Source organism: Chlorocebus sabaeus, chromosome 21 (genome assembly GCF_047675955.1).
Source record: "Chlorocebus sabaeus isolate Y175 chromosome 21, mChlSab1.0.hap1, whole genome shotgun sequence".
Lineage (NCBI taxonomy): Eukaryota > Metazoa > Chordata > Mammalia > Primates > Cercopithecidae > Chlorocebus > Chlorocebus sabaeus.
The window spans coordinates 32,383,086-32,405,716 of NC_132924.1; the positions used below are offsets into that span (position 1 = coordinate 32,383,086).

Consider the following 22,631-nt stretch of genomic DNA (forward strand, 5'->3'; position numbering starts at 1 on the left):
GTGAGGTAGCCCAAATCAATTCTTTGGTTTGAGGATCTCCAGTTGTCCCAGCACTATGTAATTGAGAGATTATTCATTCTTTCTCCCATTGAATGCCCTTGGCATCCTTGTCAAAAATCAACTGGACATGGATCTCAACAAAAAAATCAAACTTATTTCTTCTATTTAACTGAGGCTTTGAATCCTTTGAGTATCACCTCCCCATGCTAAGAGAGTAAATCTCAAATGTTCTCATCACAGAAAATATCAAATATTAGGTGATGGATAGGTTAATTAGCTTGATCTAATCATTTTACATTGTATTAAAAAAATCATAACATCACTTTGTACCTCATAAATATATACAACTATAATTTGTCAATAAATAATAAAAAACAAAAAAATAAGTTCTAGTATCTTTCAAGTCAAAAAATGGAGAAATATAAAATAAAAACTTCTACCAAAAAATCAACTGGCCATAGAGGTATGGGTTTTTTCTTGATTTTGATGACGGGTTTGGATATCACACACCTTGAAAGCAGATTAGCAGTCCTTTGCACTGCATTTTCTCAAACTCCTTTTCCTCTCTGTGCATTTTTTTTTTTTTTTTTTTTTTTTTTTTTTTTTTTTTTGAGACAGAGTCTCACTGTGTTATCCAGTCTGGAGTGCAGTGGCATGATCTCAGCTCACAGCAACTTCTGCCTCCTGGGTTCAAGAGATTCTCCTGTCTCCCGAGTAGCTGGGATTACAGGCATGTGCCACCATGCCTGGCTAATTTTTGTATTTTTAGTTGAGATGGGGTTTCGCCATGTTGGTCAGGCTGGTCTCGAACCCCTGATCTCAGGTGATCCACCCGCCTCGGCCTCCCAAAGTGCTAAGATTACAGCTGTGAGCTACCATGCCCAGCCTCTGTGCACTCTTTAATTGTTGTTGTATAGTGATGACAAGCAGTGTGCATTCAAGCCCTCTAACCTATATTATTTTCATTGATTACTGTTACTTTTACTTTTGCCATTGGCTAAAGACTGAATTGCACAAACATTTTGTATCCTATAAATGTTATGTTTGTGAGGTTGTCTTAGGTATACACTACATTTTAGCCACAAAAGAGCATATTTAATGCAGATAAACTACCATCCTATAATCAGTGAAGGGGATGAACCTGGCTAGATTTTGTTGTTTTTCAGAATTTGGAGTTGTGTTCAATGTGTACATAAATTTTTATTTCTAAACATACTGTACTAGGAGTCTTGTTTCTTTAAAAGATAGTTCTGACAAAATGATTTCTTGTCACTAGTATGTGGTTTACAGTCAGACTTCAAGCCTGGTTCAAGTCCCAGCTCCTTCTCTTACTAGGTGGAACTTGAACCAGTTAATTAACCTCCACAAGCCTCAGTTTGCCTGTCTGTAAAATGGAGATAATAACAACACCCTCCACAGAGTTGTGAGAACCTAATGAGATAATGTGCACGGAAATACTTTATAAGTGCTAGACAAATGTGAGTTACTGTTAGTGTGGCTTTAATTCAACATCCGCAGTGGTTGTTTTACATTATACTTAAGTCATTTATTCAATCAAGAAGTATTTCTGACTATGTCCCAGGAACCATTCTGGACCATAGGCCCAAAGCTGTGAATAAGAGACACAGGAACCTCACTCATCTACTGAGCAGAAGCAGGACATAAACCAGCAAGCAAATCACTGAGGATGATGATGTCAGACAGCAGAGAGTCATATGGGGGATGTGGATGAAGAGGGCCTGGGTGAGGATGGTCAGCTGAGGAAGACCTTCTTAGAGGGGCGACACTGGAGCCAACATCTGAAGGACAAGAAAAAGCAAGAATGGAAAGATCTCGGGGGGAAGAAGATCCCAGGCAGAGAACACCAGACATGCAAAGTCATTCTAAGGTGAGAATGAACTCAGAGTAAGGAACAGGAAGAAGCCAGTTAAATTCAGTTCAACAATTTTACTGAATGGCTGTTATATATCAGGCAAAGTTCCATCCTCAGTACCCAGAAGACCAGGCTGAAAAAGATTAAGTCCCTATCACTACATGTCCAGTTTGGCTTGTGGTTTTCTATTCCAATGGCACTCACATATGTGTAAATATTCATGATGACAACATCATGACACAAGACTGTTTAGTTTCTATACAACCAGGGAAGTCTCCTTTTTGTCCACTGAACACCAGAGACAAAACCTCCCTAATTGGCCTGGTATGCAGCAGACTCTCAAGAAACAGTAGGTTATGTAGGATGAATAATAGGTTAATGAGGCAAATGTCACATTCATTAGCCCTCTGATAGATATGAGGTAAACAGGCATCTCTAGTAATAGACCAGTCAGTGAATCAATCAAACTAAGAAAATAGGAAAACAGTATCTGTGCCTCTCCAACATTTGAAGAGGAATTCAAAATAATATTGTGAATAGTTCTAAACAATTGTTTCTACAACGTACAACTGTCTGTTTCTAATATTACTCTCAACAAAGGCTGTTTAATCAGCCAGTAATGGCTATCTAAAACAATGTTCCAAAGGGAGATACGAAATATGAAGGGATATTTCCTGAAAACAAAATAAAACAGGACAGAAATCACATGATCTCATGGCATAAGAGCAGAGGAAAGAGGTTCCCCAAACACTGCAAAGTAGGTAAAGTTATATTGGCTATCCATCTTAATATGAGTACAAATGTGTAAAATAGGCAACTGAAATTTAATCTAAGGAAATAGTTGAACACTTGCAAAGATTTAGCTACAAGGATGTTCATTGCAGAGTTGTTTCTAATATGGAAAAAAAAGAATGAACTTAAACATCTAACCATAGAGGTAGTTAAATTAGTTACAGTGCATTCATACAATGAATTGCTACGCAGCCATTAAAAATGATTTTGTTAAAGGTTATTTGGTGATTTTGTTAAAGGTTATATGTTCAGAACAAATTGCTTTAAAAAAAAAAAAACCACCTTTGAGGTGTCAAATAATAAGATTCTAGGGTTACTTTACGGTTAAGATATAAGTAGAATGGCATGAATCTCTTGAATCTGCATAGTGTTTATTTCAATAGGTAAAAAATTTAAATGGTTCTCTAGCTACTTCTGGGAGTTGGGGGCTGGTGTGGGGTATGCCTCCTTGGGAACTGCTTCCTGCTTTGGCTAGCGTTGCATGCTGCTCTGTGTCTTACCCCTTCATTGACTGTTCCTTTTCTGCCCACCAGTATCCATGACAGACATCACCATTATTCCCATATGTTCCACTCTCAAATCTACATGTGTTGCAGAGTTTACTAGTCTAAGAGATAAGGGTGAGGTGAGACCAGGAGGGACAGCTTCGTTAAAGTATCATCTAGCAATCCACTCAAAATTATATGTTAGACACCCGTGTTCTTAAAGCTCTTCAGCCATTTTCATTGACCTTGACTCCCCAACAAAGCTCTAGCCTCTTGCTCTGACCCCTCCGGGCTCCATGTATGTATATTTGTATACTTAACTTAAACATAAACGATATAATGCTTTTTATTTTATTCCTTTCTTTTTAAGACTAAGCTCGGAAGGTTTTTTCTTTCTAAATAATCTATATAGGTATTTTTTTTCCCCTAAGCAAAGAGTTATCTACCTAGGAGAGAAATTATGCTAAGCCTCTTAGCAGGAAGAAGCCGCTTTTGGATTCTTAAGATTTTTGGCCTATTATGGTTTTAGATATCTTAAACGCTGGGAAGATATGCACCAGCATATGGCCTTGGAAATCTCTACTAGGTCAGGTACAGATGCTCAACAAATGTTTTCTTAAAACTTTATTGTCTAATTTGTGTACAATGAAGATGTAATATTTAAATGACTTTTGTAAGAATATGGCAATAAAATATAGAAAAATTTAAAATTTAAGGATACAACAAATATATATTTACACAGATGTAGACATTAGCAGGAAATAGTATCTCTGGTGGATTTCAGAAGCCTTTACTATCATTTTTTTTGCTTATCTGTATCCTCTACTTATTATTCAGTGAGCATATTATGTAACAGTAAGATCAAAAAGTAAATTTTATTATCATTATTATGAACTTTAATAAGAAGCAATAACCTGATATTAAAGTGTAGCTTAAAAAAAAGGTTAGGATTGATTGGAATATAAAAGTTTAAGACTCTAGGAATTCCATGAATGTGTGCTGTGAGCCCAATACTTAGGAACCTATTTCACTGAATGTACACTGGAAGTTATTTATTCAAATATCATCCCAATTAAGAGAGAATCAGAAGTATTAGAAATTTGTTGGTTTATATTCACATGATTGGTTAATAATTTAGGGGACAAATGGTGTGGTCTATAGTCTCTCTTTGGAGAATTCAAACACTTTTTTGGGGGTGTCACCAGGCACAATCCTTGGAAGTGCATGAGACCAAATACCATTAAGAATCAGAAGGCAGGGCTGCCTCTCTTTAGTCCAGGGTCAGGGTGCCCTTCACATAGCCATGCTGGGGACAACAGGGACTGCAATGAAACTCCAAGGTCAAAACTATACCTTAACAAAGGCTTGCCGAGCACCTATAAGTTGGCAGCATTTTTCCCATCAATATTCAAGCATAATATTCAAATAATCAGTATTCAAGCATAATAGTCAATATTCAAACAAAATATTCAAATGTAAGCATAGGTATATAAAAGCCAATTTACCTACTTTAAAAAGTGTGGATAGGTACTGGGGTCCTTGACATGCTGTCTAGTCTTAATGGTCGAAGTGTGGTCTCTGGACCAGCAGCCCAGCATCTCTGGGAGCTGCTGAGAGATGCAGAATCTTGAACCCCAGCCCAGTCCTACCCAATCAGAATATGCCCTTTCAGGAGATTCCCAGGGCTGGAGGGAATGCAAAGGTTTGGGGTGTGCCTCTCTATTATTCTATGGTCTCCAACTCGAGGCACCACTCCAGGGCTTGCCATGCATGCTGCATGCTGCATTTGTGTTTACAGGGCAGATGTTGCATCTTTAGGGCAAGCAAAATCTAGTGAGAGAAGACTGCTTCATTCCATACCTTAGTTAAAATTCTGGGCTGATTATATCCTAGAATCCAACTTTCACCCCTCCTCATGATCCAAAACATGAAAAAAATAAAAAAATAAAAAAAGGCTCTTCCAAAAGCACTTAGAGAGGTGTGAATAATTTTTTTTCTCAGCTTAATGACTTATTTGGCTGCTGCTGGACGTTTTATCCACTCCAGCTTGAAGAAAAGTGCTTTGTCTGAATTCTTAGACCGGTGGTTCTTAACCTATGGCCTGTATCAGAGTTAACCAGAGGGCTCATGAAAATGTAGTCATGTACTGCATAATGACTTTGGTCAATGACAGACCCCATATACCATGGTGGTCCCATAAGATTATGATATTATAATTTTAACTGTACCTTGTCTGTGTCTAGATATATTTGATACACAATACTCACTCTTGTGTTACAGTTGCCCCCAGAATTCAGTACAGTACCGTGCTACACAGGTGTGCAGCCTAGGAGCACTAGGCCATACCATAAAGCCAAGGTATGCAGTGGGCTCTACACCCAGTTTGTGTAAGTACATTCTGTGGTGTTTGCACGATGACAAAATTGCCTGATGACACACTTCTCAGAATGTATCCCTGTTACTAAGCAACATGTGACTCCCACAGTATCTGACTCAGAAAGTCTGAGCTGGCACCCAAGCATTTGCATTTCTAACAATTCCCAGGGGATGCAGAAGCTATTGGTCTCCGGTCCAGAGCCCACGCTTTGGAAATTACTCTCCTCTCCTAAACCATTCACTTTTGGTTTCTCTCATTTGGCCCTTAAAAAAATAATTGATGAACAGATGGATATGTTTACCGGCTTCTGTTTTTCATTCTCTCACTATGATCTGGTTGGTTTTTGTTTGTTTTTGTTTTTTGAGACAGGGTCTCGCTCTGTTGCCCAGGCTGGAATGCAGTGGTACAATCTTGGCTTACTAAGCCTTGACTTTCCAGGCTTAAACTATCCTCCTAACTCAGTTCCCAAGGAGCTGGAACTACAGGGGAATGCCATCATGCCTGGCTAATTTTTTGTATTTTTTGTAGAGATGGGGTTTTGCCATGTTGCCCAGGCTGGTCTCAAACTCCTGTCCTCAAGCAATCTGCCTGCCTTGGCCTTCCAAATTGCTAGGATTACAGGCATGAGTCACTGTGCCTGGTCTGTTAATATCTTTTGCAAATACTGTACATGACAAGTTTCTGAGGGAAAAGACTATGTCTTTAGACCTGTGGTGACCTCCTCCAAAAGATATATTCAACCCCAGTACCTGTGACTATGGCCTTGTTTGGAAATAGGGTCTTGGCAGATGTGACATAGTTAAGATGAGGTCATACTGGATTCAGATAGGCCCTAATCCAGTGACAGGATTCCTTATAGGGAAAGAGGAATTTGTACACAGAGACCCACAAAGAAAATGCCATGTGACAATGGAGGCAGAGATTGAAATGAGGTAGTCAAGGACTTCTGGCAACCACCAGAAACTAGGAAGAGGCCGGAGAAGATCCTCCACTAGAGCCTTCAGAGACAGCATGGCCCAGAAAATACCTTGACTTCTGACTTCCTGCCTCCAGAATTGAGAAGAAAAAAAAAAAAAAAGTCTGTTGTTCTTTCTAGATCAGGCAACTCTACAACCAGGTTTGTCCACGACCCTTCTGGTTTATTCCTGTATATCTCATTTCACTCTAAAAAATCTGTATCCATTAAATAGTCACTGTAATATAAATAATCACTTATGGTCAAGACAAGGAAAATACACCGGTACTTCCTACCTCCGTGACCTTGGTTCTTGCCAACTCCCTTCAGCCCAGTACTTTCCAGTTGTAGACATCTTTCAAATCCCATTTCACTCACAAGACTTTCCTTGACCCCAAATGCCCTTCTTGGGTTTCCAGACCTTATCACAATAGAACATAAAGCAACTATGACTTTGTATTCTATTTCTTTGTGTACACATCACTTTTTGCCAAAGTGTAACAAAAAAAATATCTCCCCCCACAGCATGTAGCACTGTGCATTTTGCATTACAGGGACATGATAAGTGTTGGCTGACTTAAACACCGAATGAAAGAAATAGCCCTAAATAAAGCACTCCTGACAGTAAGAGCTGATCCCTCTGATGGAAAAACTATATCCGCGCAAGAAATCCTTTTGGTAACCATTTTCTGGAATGTCTTTTTATACACTAGGAGTTACAGAGCTGTCGCCAACAGAGGAATGCCGGAGCTACAGCCTCCCAGTTGTCAGCTCTAGTTCCACACAAACATTTTTCTTCTGGTTGCAGCAGACAAATTATAGCTCCAGAGAAAAACATAATTATATTCCAAAAGGCCAGGGACAGCTGCTGAAAATACCCTAACGATGAACAAAACAACAACGAGAGATAAACCAGGATTACCCGTGATGCACAGCTAGTCCAAAATAATCCAGGGATCATTATAAAATGATTTCACATCTGTTGTCCTCTGTTCTTCAGTCTAAAACTATGAAATACGGGTCTGCCAGGTACAGTTAAATCAATCACATTTCCATATGTATTTACTAATGATGGTGATTCCTTCCAGCACATACCCACACTCCCATTGTATTTATGGCTTAGTTGGCAAGTACAATGTAGATTTCTGAGTTAGGATCTTTTAATTGGCCAACCTTGAAAAGCTCCATTTCTTTCTGGGTTACCCCATCAGCAAACTTGGAGACAAATTATGGGGAGAGAGCAGTGGGTAGAGTTCATAGCTGACAGCAGGAAGAGAATAGCAAACAATACTAGACTAGACTAGAAAAGGTATTAGCCTTGGGCTATCCCTTGAGGGAACTTGGAGGCCTGAAGAATGCCAATAGTCTATTGGGACATCACCGTATTACAGCAAGACATATCATTCATGCTTCCGGGTGAGGAAGTTATGACTGAATGTTTCACCCTAGGAATAGCTATGGAATTTCACAGTGAGGCACACCATGGAAAGGCAGGGTATCAAAGGAACCACAGAAAACTGGTTCACAACTTAGACCCCATACTCATACTGGCAGTGAAAAAAACCAGGGAAGGTAGTTGAACACTAGGAAAGGATTCATAAGGAGATTCTTTTGATCAACTCAGCTGTGAGTCCCTAAACCCTAAATCCTGCAGAAATGGAGGGCACTTAACTGAAGTTGAGACCACCTGAGCCATCTTAGGGTGCGATCCCAAGGTTGTCAACCTGCAAGATGAGATGAGAGGGCCCTATCTGGAAAGCAACAGCATTTCCACCTAACAGCATTTCTCAAAATCAGGCCATCAGGACCATCTGGAAGGTTAAGGGACTTGAAAAACGAGTTTTTTGTTGGAAAAGCAGGGGCTGACGGGAGGGTGGCCACTGTGCATTGCTAAGGTGGCCCTGTGGCCCTCCTCCCTGATTGCTCAATACAGGTGTTGAATGGTCTCAGTTCATGACTGTTGGCCTGGTGAAATCATGACTACCCCTGCCCCATTCACTCCCACTTTCACTGTCAGGTTTAGCAGACAGTTTAGAAGAAGCTGTATCGCCACCTATGTATTTCTTCTGTTGCAAGAACTGCAGTCAGAGGGGTCTAGTGGAACAACCTAAGAACCCACAAATGTGCCCACCATGCCCAGTAAGTGTGAAGCCTTCTTAGGATGGTATCAGTCAAGGAAGAACTCTCCCTGATCTTTGCATCCCTACCCTATGGGCAGTGAGCTAAGGAACAAGGGTGAATGAAGTATGAAGGAAGAAGCTGATCTCATCCCTTGCCAGGCAGCCGGCACCCTCCCTAAGTTAGCTGTGGCTGAGGGAGGAGAGATTTAACTCTATAATCCAGTTTGGATTTTCTAGTATTATTCAGGACTAGGAATTCTGAATTGTCAAAATAAGCCTGCGTTTTGAAATTGAAAGTGATGGTAGGGCCTTCTACTAGCTACAAGTGGCTAGAAAAGTCAGGGGGCATGACAGAGCATTTATCCGAGGAACAGGGGCAAAACTTCCCTAAATGTAAGGATTTTAATTGGACAGTTGCACTTTGATCATATTCTATGAGTCATGGGTGTTCCCTATACCAGGTATGCTTACTGGTTAGGCTTGGGGGCAGATTCTCTGCCCCCCAGCCACTCTCCCTTTCTTACTTACCAGCAGGTTCCTGACTAGGCTTAGGCAGCAACATGCAAGGATCCCAGGAATTTACTAAGGACAGTCCAAGCCAATTATGGCTCCTTGTTCACTTTGTCCATGACTGGCCTACAGGAGGGCATGGGACAGAGCGGTGAGGGAAAGTCAGCTGGGAAGAGGCTTTCTCCTGTAAAGGGAGGGATGGAGAAGTCCCTTTTAGGACATTGTCACGTGATGCCTCTGTTAAGTTAAGCTTGGCCTAAAGCTGCCTGCATACGTATTTTAAGTTTGGCCTAAACGTGTCTCATCTCCACACACAGTGAATGGTAATCTACTCTGATGCATAAACAGACTTTTTGATGTGTAAACTACTCTTGTGGCTGAGCTTCAGCCAATCAAATGTGGCCAGTTGTTTAAAGCAGGCTCAAAAAAGGCCACGGCCCAGCTGTAACCAGCCCCGCTATCACCAATCCAGCTGTTTCTGCACCTCACTTCCGTTTTCTGGGCATCACTTTCTTTCTGTTGTCCATAAATGTTATCTGACCACGTGGCAGCTCCGAGTTACTCAGAACCTATTCTGGTTCTACGGGCTGCCTGATTCTAGAATCACTCTTTGCTCAACTAAACTCCGTTAAATTTAATTTGTCTAAAGCTTTTAACACCCGTGATGGAACAGCAATCTTCCTGTGCACTTGTTGACCAAATCAAGGGGGCAGGCCATGTAGTGGGGTTGGCAGAGGGGCAATGAAAAGAGCCTGGGTCTATGACAAAACCATCAGCTCCAACACATCCTGAAACCACCGTGTCTCTTGGCCTTTCTCTTCAGGAAACAACAAATGCCCTGCATGGTTTAAATCTTTTAACTGGACTCTGTTATTCAACAAAGATTTGCTACCTTTAAACTCTAAGAAAATATTAAGCAATATATCCTATGCAAAGCGTGTTTCTTCTAAGTACAATAGAAATGGCTTCCCAAAGGGGAGCATCCTAAAATGGATTTACCTTTTCCCCTTGGAAGAGTGTGCTTCTACTCTTCACAGAGGTCTTATACTGCCAATTAAGTATAACACAAACAGCATATGAAAGCGAAGATATAGCTATGAAACTTAAATAGTTATATGCTAATTACACAAGGGTTCCTATATATAATAAACTCCATGTATAGCACAAAAGTACACCATATTGTTAGATACATTTCCAAATGTATATGTAATGTAAACATCTAAAATTAATCTAGTCACAACGAATATAAAAATCAAATTTCTACCTTACAATTTTGTTTAAGTCTGTACTAGGACCCACTCAAGTCCTGCTCTCAAAGCTTTAGTACAAAACTCAATCACATTTTCCAGGGAACCGAACCTTGAACACATATTCCAGGGAACTGAACCTTGAAGTATGGGTGTGGGTATATGTGTGTGTGTAACTCATGCTTTGTTCCAAAAAGTGTAAGATGGGCAACCTGTGATGTTGCTTGTCAAAGGTCATCAATTTCTCAACTTATAAAGTAGATTGTATATAATTGGTATCAGATATCAAAGTGAACCAAAAACAACACAAACAAAAGAGCCTCTAAATTTAGCTCCCGCCATCTCTTACTGTTAGTTTCAAAGCAGATCAGAAAAGGTTTTAGACTATTTCACTCTTACTACAATACCACCTGATTCTATAAAGACTGATATCTCTTCTTTTACTTATTTGGTTAAATCCATAGCTATTTCAGATAAGTGTCTGCCAACTTCCAAATGACTGGAGCAAAAACTAGGCTCATTCTAGAATTTTCTGAAGTGGTCTGAATATATGTAACCACATATTATTGCTCTTGGAGAACGCTAAACAAGATACTTATGATATGCATAGGGCAAGAGGCAATAAACCCTTGAAAACAGTCAACTATGGTAAAGATTGGGAGGTGGTGACCCACCCATTTCTGCTTTCTCTTGAGCAGTGGCCAGTTACAGTCCCCACTCAATGAAAATGCAAGTGGAAATGATGTGCTACTTCCAGAACTGGCCCATAGAAACCTCCCTGATGTGGCCCAGCGAGACTCATTTTCCAGCTGACCAGAACAGCCTCTCAGGATTTACATCATTGCGTCTCCAACTCTGGTCTCAGAACCTCTTTATATTCTTTATTTAGGGCCCCAAAAAGCTTTTGCTTCTGTGGGTTGCATCTGTTTATACTTACCAAGAAAACTTCAGAATATTAATACATTAGAAACATAAAAATATACATTTTATAGGACCTACATGCTAATATAAGTAGTTTTTAAATAAAAATTAACCATATTGGCTCAAACAAAAAAATGACAAAAGTAGCATTATGTCACATTTTTGCAAATCTCTTCGTATCTAACTGGATAGAAGACAGTTGGATTCTCACATCTGGTTCCATATTCACTTGTTATATTGTGTTGGTTGAAGAATAAGAAAAAAAAAAAACTAGGCTTCTGCAGAGACACAGTTGGAAAAGGAGAGCCTTGTAGAAATGGTCTGAATTTGAAATGGTCCCAGGGAACCCAGGGTTCTTGGATCTACTTTGAGAGGCAGTGATTTAGAGAGAGAGCCATATGATGTTAGGAGTCTGGGTTCCTAAATGACCACAAACAATGCAACCCAACCAGAAATATCCCCACTGGACCATGATGCAAGTGGGAAATGACCTTTGACTGCATTAAGCCACTAAGATTTGGGAATGTGTGTGTTATAGCATCTGGCATTATTCTAATTAAAACGCGTACTCATGCGGTGGTAACCCTGTGCCAGGTCTGTTTAAGCACTCTACTAACTCATTCACTCCTCTCTACAATCCTGCCAAGTTGTTGCTACCATAGTCCCCATTTTAGAGATGAGGAGACTGAGGCAGAGAGAGATTAAGTGAATTATCCAAAGTCATACAACTAGTAAACGAGTCTAGCTAGCTCCAGAGTTTGTGCTCCCAAGTGCTCCCAATTACTTTGTCATGCTGCCTATAACCTTACCCAAATATTTCTCATCACCATCTTGCACCACCTATTCCAAACATGTCACATAAACATGAATAAAAAATGGCCGGGTATGGAGATTCACGTCTATAATCCCAGTACTTTGGGAGGCCAAGGCGGGTGGATCATGAGGTCAAGAGATCGAGACCATCCTGGTCAACATGGTGAAATCCTGTCTCTACTAAAAATACAAAAATTATCTGGGCATGGTGGTGCACACCTGTAGTCCCAGCTACTCAGGAGGCTGAGGCAGGAGAATTGCTTGAACCCAGGAGGCTGTGGTTTCAGTGAGCCAAGATCGCACCACTGCACTCCAGCCTGGTGACAGAGTGAGACTCCATCTCAATAAAAAAGAATAAAAAGTATATACTTGCACTAATAGCTTGCTTGCTCAACAAATACATGAGTTGCAACCAGTTTGGATGGGAGTTGGTAGGAGATAAACGGGAGAAATGCAGTTACCAAAGACTATGAAATCGAGGTAGTAGAGTGGACGGAGATGTGGTAGGCAGAATTTCAGATGCCCCCTATGACTGACTTTGCCACCTAAGGTTACTCCCCTGATTATGCCACATGACATTATGTTACATGATTATGTTATACGGTAAAAAGGATTCTGCAGATGTAATCATTCAGCCTAAAGACAGGGAGGTGATCTGGGTGGATAATCATGAATCCTTCATTATTTATGTAGTTTAAGACAGAGTCTTACTCTATTGCCCAGGCTAGCAGTACAGTGGCACGATCTCAGCTCACTGCAACCTCTGCCTCCCAGGTTCAAGAGATTCTTGTGCTTCAGCCTCCCGAGTAACTGGGATTATTGCATGTGCACCATACCCAACTAATTTTTGTATTTGTAGTAGAGACAGGGCTTCCCCATGTTGGCCAGGCTGGTCTCGAATCCTGACCTCAAGTGATCCACCCACCTCGGCCTCCCAATGTGCTGGGATTATAGGCATGAGCCACTGCACCCAGCTGGATAATCATGAATCCTTTAAAAGCAGAGAGTTTTCTCCAGCTGTGGGCAGAAGAAGTCAGAGAGATTGAGAGTGTGAAAAAGACTTGACACTGGCAGATGGACGTGATGACGGAGGGACCATGTAAGAAGGAAGACGGGAGCCACTGGGAGCAAAGGCCAGTCCCCAGCAGACAGCCAGCAAGGAAGTAAGGAGGTCAGATCTACAAACTCAAGGAACTGAATCCAGCCAATAACTTGAATGAGATTGGAAGTGCATTCCTCCCCAGAGCCCTCCGATAAGAGTCTGCCTGGTCCATGCCTAACTGGGCCTTGTGATACTCTGAGTGGAGAACCTGGTTGAGTCTGCTGGACTTCTGACCTACAGAACTGAGTGAATATCTGAGTGTTGTTTTAACCTGTTAAGTTTATGGTAATTTGTTACACAGCAATAGAAAACTAGTAGTGAAGGTAACTCCAGAGAGACTGGATATGTCTCATGTCATTTGCTTAAGCAAGAATGCCTTTGCTAGGGTTAAAGGTCATGGAAGGAATCTAGGGGCAGTTGTCACTACTTCAAGCAACTAATGGCAAATAACCCTAAATACCAGCAAGTTCTCCTATACGAACAAAAATAAATATATAAAAGAAACTCAAACCACACATTTCCTTATAAATACTTCCACTTTACCACTGGCAACTTTAAACTAGTAGTCCATAAGTATTTATTATTATTAACCATAGAAAAGGTAAGATATTTCTGAAGGCAACATTTTTGATGCAAAAATCCCAATGTTCTACAATCCATTAACCTCTCTTGCAGTCCACTCTTTTTTTTTTTTTTTTTTTTTTTTTTGAGACAGAGTCTCACTGTTGCCCAGGCTGGAGTGCAGTGGCAGGACCTCGGCTCACTGCAGCCTCCACCTCCCCGGCTCAAGCAATTCTTCTGCTTCAGCCTCCTGAGTAGCTGGGATTACAGGCATGCCTCATCACGCCCAGCTAATTTTTGTATTTTTAGTATAGACCAGGTTTCACCGTGTTGGCCAGACTGGTCTTGAACTCCTGACCTCGTGATCCATCCACCTTGGCCTCCCAAAGTGCCAGAATTGCAGGCGTGAGCTACCACGCCCGGCCCACAGTCCACTCTTAAAAAGAAGTTCTGATAAGTCCCAAGAGTTAAATGCCACATTCATGCACATACCCTGTAAGATATGTGCAATAGATTCTCAGGGGTTTAATTGTTTTATATCAGTACAAATTAATTTATTTCAAGGGAGACAGATACAGGTATTTGAAAGTAAATTATATCAATATAATAATTAACTTTTATATACAGTATTGCTCTTCCTTTAAAAAAACATAGCCTTCTTACAATATGATAAGAAGTAGAAAAAATAAGATTACACCAGGGGAAAAGTCAGAACACCTACCCAAATATCCCACTTCTGCTACAGTTAGGTCTAAAGCTCCTAGAAGCTAAAGAAGATTCTTAGGATCCATAAGATAAGTGGAAACCAGTTTCTGAGAAGAATTTTTCCCACGACTCTTGGAGAAGTCTCTTTTATGGACTGTATTACTCAGTACAGGCTAGGGCATGCTGCAGGGTCAAAAGATCCCAAAACCTGAGTTACTCATATCTACCAAGATCTACATCTTACTCGTGCTCCATGTCCTCTGTTCCTTAGCTGGGGGTCCGCTCCGTGTCTCCTCCCTCTGGGACTCAGCTGGCAGCAGCCACCAACTTGAATGCTGCTGTTTATGGTAGTGGGAGGAGAAGACAGCTCTGGGCGTCTTGCATAGGCAGACAATGCGCTCATCTGGAAATGTACATCATCTCCTTTCATACTTTACTGGTCTGAAGTGCCATATGGCCTCACCCAACCGCAGAGGTGGCTGGGTCTTGCATCCTATCACTGCTAGAGGGAGAGTGAATGAGTGAGATCTCTCAATCAACACCAATGGCTGTCATAGAGATAGTTGTTAAGGGTGTGAAACAGTCCACATCACAATCAACAGTGTGTGAGTCACCTACATCCACTGCTTGTCAAATATCTTGATGCAGGTGGAAAGCACCAAGCCGAAGCTCGGTCAGGTAAATACTATAGTAGGTGGGGCCAGAATCACAAGCCCCAGGATGCAGGCCTGTCAGCCTTGATTAATATAAAGACAAAATCCTCCAGGAACAGGCCTCCAGAGCCCAGAGGGTAAAGGAGGTGAGGGAGGGTGGCTGTCTGACCAGACTGTGCTGAACTGCAAAGCACCTGCCCCATCTGAAGGCAGCAGGGTGGACAAGGCAGCACTTACTTTGGTTAAACTCGTTGCTATACGAGGCTGTGAACTTTGGCCTACCAGATATTTTTTTAAAAAAAGAGATACTAGAAATCCAAATGTTGTAAAATCTCTAAAATTAAAAATATTTTTAAAAAACAATGTACGAACCAGTCAAAACATGTCTGCCAGCCAGATGTGGCCTGTGCATTGCCAATTCATGGAGAAAGTCTAAGCTGCTGACTATTCAGAGTCAACGGTTGTGACAATTGACTGAGCAGAAGGTAGTGCTGATGTTCCCTCGGGGGAGGCCGTGGGATCTCACCTAACTCCGACGGGGAAAATGAAAGCAAATGTCATCTTGTTTGTGGCCCTTATATTGAAATCACTGCTGAAGATGTCCTGGTTCTATAGAGACCAAATTCCTATATATATATAAACTAGGGAGATCAAGGGTCTTCCCTGTGTATTTCTCTATGTCCCCAGCATCTTGAACAAACCCATAAATGGAAGGTACTCAAAAAAGATATGTTAAAGCAATGTGGGAGGTTGCATGGAACTAATTTTAAACCTATTTCTGCAGAAGAACATGTCTGACGGCCTTTATTTCACCCAGAGACATCAAAAAATAACTACTTCTTCAGGACATTCTAGACAACTGTAAATCACTTACTTTGAACAATACTTCAGTGCTAAACAATGGACCTCTACTACAGTGGGTTTTCAGCCCTATAAACAAACAATTTCTATAGTGGCAAATTAGGCAACCTCATGTTGTCCCCAGGTAGCTCGCCATGAGTGGGAGGCAGAAGAATGGTCCTTTCCATGCAGCTATGAGTGGCAAGGATGTGGCACTGAGAGGTAGCTGCCAGATAAGACCTGACATCTGAGCCAAAAAGGATGCAGCTACAAATGAGGCACAGACTACAAACCAGCCTGTGGCCAGGATATGGGATGTCTCAATGGATTCCGGCAGAGAGAGGTGACAACTCCTGAAGTCCCATGGAAAGGAGATGTAAGCCCAGGGGGAAGTGGGGAGAGGGAATCCCTGCACTGGCTGAATTTACTCTAAATTGACAAAGACTATGATATTGCCATTAGGCAGAATGGAAGCTTGAGATGGAAATTAAAATGAATTAAAAGCCAAATAAAGTGGCTACTTTCCACGTTCAGTTTTAGCCTGAGATTTCATCCTTCCCGGAGGGAGAACTGTTGCTGACCAGGTTTTCTAGGAAGCAGATTCCGAGGCCAGTAGCATGCGCAGGAAGCAGGATTGGGCAGGGGCGGGTGTGGCAAGGCAGTCTCAACAAAAACCCCAGCTGACCCCAAGGCATTCTGAAGTGTGGTTGGTCCTTCAGACTTGTCCCAAATTGCGGCAAAGAAGCTGAGCTTTTATACCCTCAGGTTACACAGTCATTGGATGTGGGCTTTGGACAACACAGCTTCCTTCAGCTGGGGGCTTCTGCCTGCAGCCTGCCCAGCGGCTGGGGGAATGAGCTCTTCAGTCCTGCGGGGCGCAGGGGCAGTGCATTCCAGCAGCCACTGACTGTCAGGGGAGACAAGTCTGGCCATCACTGGGCTGGGACACAAGCATGAAATAAATGTCCCCGTCATTTCCTTCTTTTCTCCACCCCGGGTGCTAACATTCTATGAATATGGGAATTGAAAGCATTTCCTTGGTGTTCTTAATTCAGTTGAAATATTTTCTATAGCAATTCATATAACGCTTTGATAGGCAAGGTTTGGTATGAACAGACCAACATCAAAAGCAGCCTGAAGAAGGAAGCAGAATTAACAAGTCAAGTATGTAAAAAGGAGCTGTAACAGTGTAAATTACGAAGCACACCCGTAACATGGAAGCTTTTTCTCTATTTTTCACTTGCATTTGCCTCACTTCTCCCAAAGTGTGTTCCTCAGAACATTAGTTTGAGAGACGTCCAGCATTGAAAGCTTTCCATGGGCAGACAAAAGTGGGAACCACTCAGCCTTTAGCCCCTCTGGGAGATTTCTGGGCTATGCTAGCCCACTGAGAAGTCCTACGGAAAAGAAGCCTGGTTAGCTTTGTAAGATGCAAATTTATCTGACTGCAGGTAACAGCCCTGACATCTCATGGAAATACCACATGATTCCAAAGAGTTTATTTATGTAAAGCAAGCAGTTTACTAAGTTGTTTTGCTTTTCTAAGTAAATACTCCTTTTTTGAAAACATCAGCAACGGTTTCTCTAACTATATATATATATTTAATTTGTGAAGGAAAATCTCAGCTGCGGCTACTTTGCTCAGAGAGCAGTCAGGGAGAGAGGCCGTCTATTAGATCTGAAAAATGACTAAAATTTGACCTTGATCATGCAGGAAACATCAGAGTCAGAGACTTCATTTTTTAACCATGATTCTGGAACTACCTTAAAAATTAGTAGTATACCAGTGGCTGTAATTGACAGCACACCTGGCTGGTGCCGGCTGCTGCACCTGTGTGTATTTCACATGTATCAGGTCAAAGGGCTGCTTAAAGCTCAGGCTGAAAGAGCTTCCACGCCCAACCTTCCATCATTCTTTTAAAAAAGATCCATTATAATCAAAAATGCTAAAATCATCCTTAAAAGTAACACACGTGACCCTGAAGAGAAAGTCATTAAAAAAAAAAAAAATCCTCACTTGAAAAACTAACACAAATACATGAATTCTGACCATATATACTTGCTAATTTAAACCGAGTACAGATATTTCAAGGGAGAACTCTACACATTTTTCTATTATAGTGGGGGAATTGTATGTCCTTATATGGCATAAAAATATACCCATATTCAGTGATTTCCATGTTAACAGTCACCAAATATGTGTCTGGAAGTTCTGTGCGTAGCTTGCCTGACAGCATTTCAGTAGAAAACGCTGTCTGCTTTCCTCAAGTCCCTTGAATCTTCCCCTCTGAAAGAGAAGATCACAATACATATGGGCTGGTGTTCAAATAGCTTTTAAATGTGGCCATGGCAAGGACGGGGGTGCTTTCACACAAACCATTGGCCAGCACCTTCCCGTGTGACTTACATTCAGAGGCATGTGGCTGCCTTCATGGACATTCACGTACATTCTATCTCAGACGTTTATGAGCCTTTCTCCCACTTTCTCCTCAAGCAGCTACTCTTAATTTTCAGCTAGCCTTCTCCGAGCTAGAATGTTCCTGCCAAAAGAAGTCATCGGATGAATCCCTTTGGAGATGAAGAAATAAAGCAGGAGGAGGTGCAGGCATCAAGGAGCTTTGGTTGTCCCAGTAGTGACTTCTCTTATGTGTGGTTAGGGCGGCAGGTGCAAGACTACTTGAAACCCAATCATTTTTAGCCAGTAGCCTCACTTGCCTCTATGCACAGAACTTTTTACCAGCTCTGCCCTGACTTTTACTTCCTTCCAGAGCTGTTTTCCTGAGGACACTTCTGAGAGGCATTAAAGTAGCCCAAAGGCAGGAAATGGGGGGTAATTTTTAATCTGGGGAGTCTGTCCTTGGATAGCTTGAAGATCTGAACAGTCCCAGCAGGGCTGACTCTGTTGTGGTCTCTCAGACAGGCTGGCTTCAGATCAACCTCTGGTTCTGGGCAAGAGAAATGAACTTGAGTTGACCTTCAATGGAAGTACAAGAAAGGTGTTGGTACCAAGGATATCAACAGACACTTCTCAAAAGAAGACATTTATGCAGCCAACAGACACATGAAAAAATGCTCATCATCACTGGCCATCAGAGAAATGCAAATCAAAACCACAATGAGATGCCATCTCACACCAGTTAGAATGGCCATCATTAAAAAGTCAGGAAACAACAGATGCTGGAGAGGATGTGGAGAAATAGGAACACTTTTACACTGTTGGTGGGACTGTAAACTAGTTCAACCATTGTGGAAGACAGTGTGGCGATTCCTCAAGGATCTAGAACTAGAAATACCATTTGACCTAGCCATCCCATTACTGGGTATATACCCAAAGGATTATAAATCATGCTGCTATAAAGACACATGCACACATATGTTTATTGCGGCACTATTCACAATAGCAAAGACTTGGAATCAACCCAAATGTCCATCAGTGACAGACTGGATTAAGAAAATGTGGCACATATACACCGTGGAATACTATGCAGTCATAAAAAAGGATGAGTTCACGTCCTTTGTAGGGACATGGATGAAGCTGGAAACCATCATTCTCAGCAAACTATCGCAGGACAGAAAACCAAACACCACATGTTCTCACTCATAGGTGGAAACTGAACAATGAGATCACTTGAACACAGGAAGGGGAACATCACACACCAGGGCCTGTTGTGGGGTGGGGGAAGAGGGGAGGGACAGCATTAGGAGATAGACCTAATGTAAATGACGAGTTAATGGGTGCAGCACACCAACATGGCACATGTATACATATGTAACAAACCTGAGTGTTGTGCACATGTACCCTAGAACTTAAAGTATAATACAAAATTTAAAAAATAAAGGAAAGGTGTTAGTACCATCTGCTTCTCTAGATTGAGTTTTCCTTTCCAAATTTAATTGTGGTTTAAAAACCCACATAGCTGGGCGTGGTGGCTCACGCCTGTAATCCTAGCACTTTGTGAGTCCGAGCCGGGTGAATCACCTGAGGTCAGGAGTTCAAGATCAGCCTGGCCAACGTGGCGAAATCCCGTCTCTACCAAAAATACAAAAATCAGGTGGTGGGTGCCTATAATCCTAGCTACTCAGGAGGCTGAGGCAGAAGAATCACTGGAACCTGGGGGTTGGGGGTTGCAGTGAGCCAAGATAGTGCCACTGTACTTCAGCCTGGGCAAAAGAACAAAACTCCATCTCAAAAAAAGAAAAGAAAAGAAAAGAAAAAAACCCACATGATCTAAAATTTATCATCTTAAGTGTTTTAAGCGTACAGTTCAGTAGTGTTAAGCATATTCACATTGTTGTACAACCGATCTCCAGAACTTTTTCATCTTGCAAAACTAAAACTTGTTGAACAACAATTCCCCATTTCCTTCTCCCTTCAGCCCCTAACAACCATTCTGCTTTCACATTCTGTTGCTGTGAATTTGACTGCTTTACATACCTCATATTAAGACAGTATTTGTCCTTTTGTGACTGACGTATTTCACTTAGCATAATGTCCTCAAAGTTCATGCATGTTACAGCATGGGACAGGGTTTCCTTCCTTTTGAAAGCTAAAGTATGTTCCACTGCATGCCTATACCACATTTTTTTTATTCATTCATCCATCCATAGACACTTGAGTTGCTTCTACCTCTTGGCTATTGGAATAATACTGCTATGAACATAGGTATACAGATTTGTCTTCGAGATCCTGCTTTCAATTCTTTTGGCTATATACCCAGAAGTGGAATTGTTAGATCATATGGTGATTCTATTTTTGTTTATTTGAAGAACTGCCATATTGTTTTCCATAGCAGCTGCACCATTTTACATTCTCAGCAGCAGTGCACAAGGCTTCCAATTTCTCCACATCCACACCAACACTTGTTACTTTCTCTTTTTTTAATGGTAGCTATCCTAATAGGTGTGAGATAATTTTTTTTTTTTTTTTTTTTTTTTGGAGAAGGAATCTTACTTTGTCACCCTGGACTGGAATGCAGTGGCATGATCTTGGCTCACTGCAACCTCCGCCACCTAGGTTCAAGCAATTCTTTTGCCTCAGCCTCACGAGTAGCTGGGATTACAGGTGTGCACCACCATGCCCGGCTAATTTTTGTATTTTTAGTAGAGACGGGGTTTCGCCATGTTGGCCAGGCTGGTCTGGAACTCCTGGCCTCTCAAAGTGCTGAGATTACAGGCCTGAGCCAGCGCACCCGGCTGCTGTGAGATAATATTTCCCTGTGGTTTTTGTTTGCATTTCCTTAATGATTAATGATGTAGAGCATCTTTTCAAATGCTTGCTGGCCATTTGGGTATCATCTTTGGACAAATGTCCAGTCAAGTCCTTTGCCCATTTTTAAATTGGGTTATTTACTTTTGTTGTTGTTGTTGTTGAGTTGTAGGAGTTTTTAAAAATACATTATGTATATTAAGCCCTTATTAGATATATGATTTGCAACATTTTGTCCCATTCCATAGGTTGCCTTTTCACTTCATTGATTGCATCCTTTGACACATAGAAAACTTTAAGTTTGGTATTATCCTGTTTGTCTATATTTTCTTTTGTTGCCTGTGCTCTTGGTGTCACATCCAAGAAATCACTGCCAGCCCCAATGTCATGAAACTTTCCCCTATATTTTCCTCTAGGAGTTTTATAATTTTAGGTCTTATGTTTAGGTAGTTAATAAATTTAATGTTAGTGTTTGTATTTGGTGTAAAGTAAGAGTCCAAATTCATTCTTTTGCATGTGAATATCCAGTATTCCCAATACCTCTAGACGGAGTTTTAATCTGGTAGTAGATTCAGAACACTGTGCTGGGTGTAAATTGGTGGTGATTATTTCTAACTATCTAACTAACAATTAAACAAAGCCTTGAGGTGTCTACCCCAGAAAGCCGACTCTGAGTTCGCTAGACATTTTATATACAGGCACACCCAAGACTGGCCTAACAGTTGTCAGTTCTCAGAAAATTTATAAAAAGAACTGGCACCTTGTGCCCATTGCATACTGGTACGCTGAGAAGTCATCCAGACTAGCCCTTCAAAATCCAGAATTTCAGTTCATTGGAGTCCCTCTCATGGGCTTATTAATGAATATTCATGTTGCTGAGTTTCGCCAAGCAGGAGGCTACACTGGCAGAGCTACCATATACATAGAGTGCTAATCTGCACATCCTGTGGTTGTCAAGTTTGTTTAAAAATACTTGCATTTTAAACACTTAAATTAGGCACGCCAAGGAAAAAAGCACCATCCTGGCAGGTCTGGTAGTTCCGTGTTCCAAAATCGAGGGAGGAGACCATGAGTCCTGGTCTTTCCACCTTCCACCAATGAACCTTAGTGAGCTTAGCCCCTGGACAGAAGGAAACTGAGGGAAGTAGCAGCTAGGCTGTGGCCCAGGACACAACACTCAAAGGGGTGCATGCTGTCGCTAAGCCCAGAGGGCAATCAGATAAGCCATGCTTCCAGATTTAAAAAAAAAAAAAAAAAAAGAATTCATTTTCTGGACATCCACTCCTAAAATATGAGCTTGTGTTTGCTGAGCTCAGCTAACTATGGAATTAGGATTTCTTTAAAGCATCCCAATAAAGGCACCTACCACTCCCCAGTCAAATAGTAATTTCTGGATCTCACAACTCTCCTGCAAACCCCTCAGCAATTTTTCTGAAAAAGCCAAGGACTCCATGTTTGGCATCCCACCCCC

General features: G+C 41.4%; 1 protein-coding gene across 2 annotated transcripts in view; it reads right to left on the reverse strand.

Moving 5' to 3' along the window:
• CHN2 (chimerin 2) overlaps nt 1-22,631 on the reverse strand; it is a 313,925-nt gene that overhangs the window by 72,541 nt on the left and 218,753 nt on the right. The gene's annotated exons all lie outside the window — the stretch shown is intronic.